Below are 3,252 nucleotides of genomic sequence, written 5' to 3' on the forward strand. Positions count from 1 at the left end.
TTCGTCGGAATTTCCTCAGAATTTTGTAAAATCCCCCAACGGTTCTCGAACGGCTATAATATTTCCTCGGAACTCATCGGTTTTTTCCGAGGTAGCCATTTTTCCTCGGAATTTCCTCGGAATATATCGACGGATTAATATTTCCTCGGAATTCCGTCGGTATATTCCGAGGATTTCATTTTCCGTCGGAATGTCCGTCAGAATACCGCTGTTTTCTTGTAGTGCTTGGGCAAGTGGTACTTGAGGAAAACCCCCAATACGGTACCCGCAGTTCGAGTCCCGCTGGCCACCCGGGCTAGGGTTAAATCCCAAGAATACGTGAAGTGCCGTGGGCCTCGCGAGAATAGTCGGTTGACCACGGTCACCGGAAACCCGCGGTTACCTCAAAAAAAAAAAAAAAAAAAAAAAAAAAAGCTAAATCAATTTAAGGACATTAGGTTTCTTTGAGCAATGATCGTTCCTCGCCCAAACAAGTTAAACAAAGTTTCTTGATATATGGTTCTTCTCACCTTTTGGAACAGAAATTAAGAACCGGAAGCTGTGTTTTCCCAAACCAACTCCAAGACAAAAGACTAACCCATCTTTACGTCGTTAACCTCACAGAAACCTTTTCAATTTCTTCCTAAACTCATTGTTCTTCTTTCATTCTTATTCATCAGTAGTACCGTCGACCATTTTATACCGAACCTGTCCCGCATCATTGTTTGATCCAAAAATGGTGTTTATGCTGAAATGTTTGTTGAATCAATACAATAAAAGAATCTAAGAATGAGAGTTAGATTCTTGAGGTTTAGGAGAAATCTTTAGATAAAATCAAATGGAAAAGAACATAAATGAGATTTTATTGAGTAAAAGTTCATTACAAAAATGGATACAAATGTAAAGTGAACCTTTTCAATCTACAAATCTCTTATGAAAGTATGTTTCTTAATCTAAGAAGAGGAGAAGTCCCTTTTTCTCGTAAGGAGATAGTTCCTTATTTATAGAAGAGAGATGTAGGGTTTGATGGTAAAATGGGCCTAATTTGGTTGCCTAATGGGCCTTGAGGGAGGATGTAAATCCACCCCCAACAGTAAGCCCCCCAAGTTTGTAGAGAGAGATGAAGTCGATCTCTATGAATTTTACGAATAGGGTTTATTAGACAATTAATTAGACACATTCATGCCTATGACGATTTAGGCGAGTTTATTTTGAACTTGTGCCTAATAAAAGGCGAATTTGCTTTAAAATCGTGCTTAGCGAAAGACGTTTACTAAACTCATGCTGAGACGAAGACGAGTTTACTGAGAGCTCGTGCCTTGTAGAAGGAGAGTTTCTGTAAACTCATGCCTTGCCAAAGATGAGTTTTTGTAAACTCGTGTCTAGCGATAAGCGAGTCGACTGCAAATTCGTGCCTAATAAAAAGCAAGTGTAATTTAAACTCGTGCCTAAAATCATGTTTACCGAACTATTGCTGACCCGAAGTCTCGCGTTGAGATCATGTGTGTCGAGCAAGTTGTTGGATTGTGTGTTCGTCGGGCTACGATGATGTTGAGAATTGTGTTGGCTTGTGTTGCCGGTACTGCTTCCTCCCGACAAGCTCGTGGTTGAGAGCCGTCTTGCAAAGCATGAAGACATGGTGGTGGCAACTGCTTGTTGATTCTACGAGACGGCAAGCTCGTGCCGAGACGGCAAGCTTGTGATGAGATGGTTCTTGCCGGGATCAAGTCTCGAGCTTTGACGAGAAGGAGCCGCATAGCCTGACCCATTAACACGAGGTTCTTGGGTACAACGGTCAAGCTGGTGGGACGCCGCTAGGAGGATGTGTCTTGATCTCTCCACTGGGGTCTGGGGATACGAGCTTACGAGCTTGAGCTAAGACCTCACATGTCAAAACATGAGACTTTGAGTTTGTTTCTCAAAGCGTGGCTTGAGGATTTCATATTACTCTTGGTTTTGACTTTTCTTCTTGCCTCAACAATCACGACTGACTCTTTGAGGATGAGTTGCAGCTAGTTTGCACAACGAGGAGGTGATTGGTTCATCGTCACTGCTTTTGGACCGTGGTCACCGAGATCTTCTAGATGTCTGTGACGAGCATTCACCGTAAGAAACAAGACGATCGGACGGAGGAGGATTAGGAACATGAGCATTCATTGTTGCTTCCTTTATGTTTCGCCCACCAAGTGCTCGATGAAAGTCCCACCCGAAGAAAGCAGAGCATTCATGAGAAAGCTTTATCCTTTAGCTTGAGGTGAAGTCATACTGGTTTTTGTTTCTAAAAGTTCTCTGGGCTGGAGATGAGAAACTCTTGATCGGCCCTTTTGAGATGCCGCCACCTTGACGAAGAGAAGGCTCCCAGTTATGACGAGGAGAAGCCAAATACTTGTTGCCGTTGACGTCGGAGCTCAGGTCTTCAAGCTTGAGACTCGTTGGTGGACTGGAAAGAAGCATGATCAGTCCGAGAAGAGCAATCTCAGAAGCTTCACTGGCGGAACCAGACTCAATCATCGCAAGAAGGAGCCACAGATCTGCTGCCATTCACATTGGAGCTCAGTCGCTTCTTCGCGTCTCTCTCTGTCCTAGTCTTCTTCGTGACTTCTGCTTGACCAGACTGGGGAAAGAACAAGACTCGAGCATCGCCGAGATCGCAGTTGCCGCTCCGATCAAGTCCTCCGCTCTTCTGCGATCTTCCTGAACCCAAGGACCAGAAGTGGGCGAGGTACCGTTAACCTCACCGGCGGATCGAGACGTCGTCTTCACCGGCGGATAGTCTCGATCTTTCTCCTTCGCAGCCTATCCGTTGAACTTGTCAAAGTCGCAGCTCGCTCTCCGGCAAAGACCGAGACCTGATCGTGTCTCGGGGCCAACTTCACCGGCGGATCGAGATTGAAGAAAGTTTCGAACTTTTCCCTCGTGTCTCGGAGCTCAGTCGCTTCTTCGTGTCTCTCTCTGTCCTGGTGTTCTTCGCGACTTCTGCTTGACCAGACTCGGGAAAGAACGAGACTCGAGCATCGCCGAGATCGCCATTGCCGCTCCCCTCAAGCCCTCCGCTCTTTCGAGATCTTCATGAAACGAAGGACCAGATTTGCAAGCTCAGAGTCTTGGGCTTGTTGGTGGGTAAATCGAAAGCAAAACTTTCATCTTGGTTGAAGAAAGCTTCGAGCTTGACATGTTATCGTCAATCTCTCTTGCTCAAAGCCGTCTCCCTTCGTGAAGAAACAAACGACACTGGTACTTCATCCTTTTTTTTTTTTTTTTTTGTTTTTTCCA

The sequence above is a fragment of the Brassica oleracea genome, chromosome C4 (genome assembly GCF_000695525.1).
Source record: "Brassica oleracea var. oleracea cultivar TO1000 chromosome C4, BOL, whole genome shotgun sequence".
Lineage (NCBI taxonomy): Eukaryota > Viridiplantae > Streptophyta > Magnoliopsida > Brassicales > Brassicaceae > Brassica > Brassica oleracea.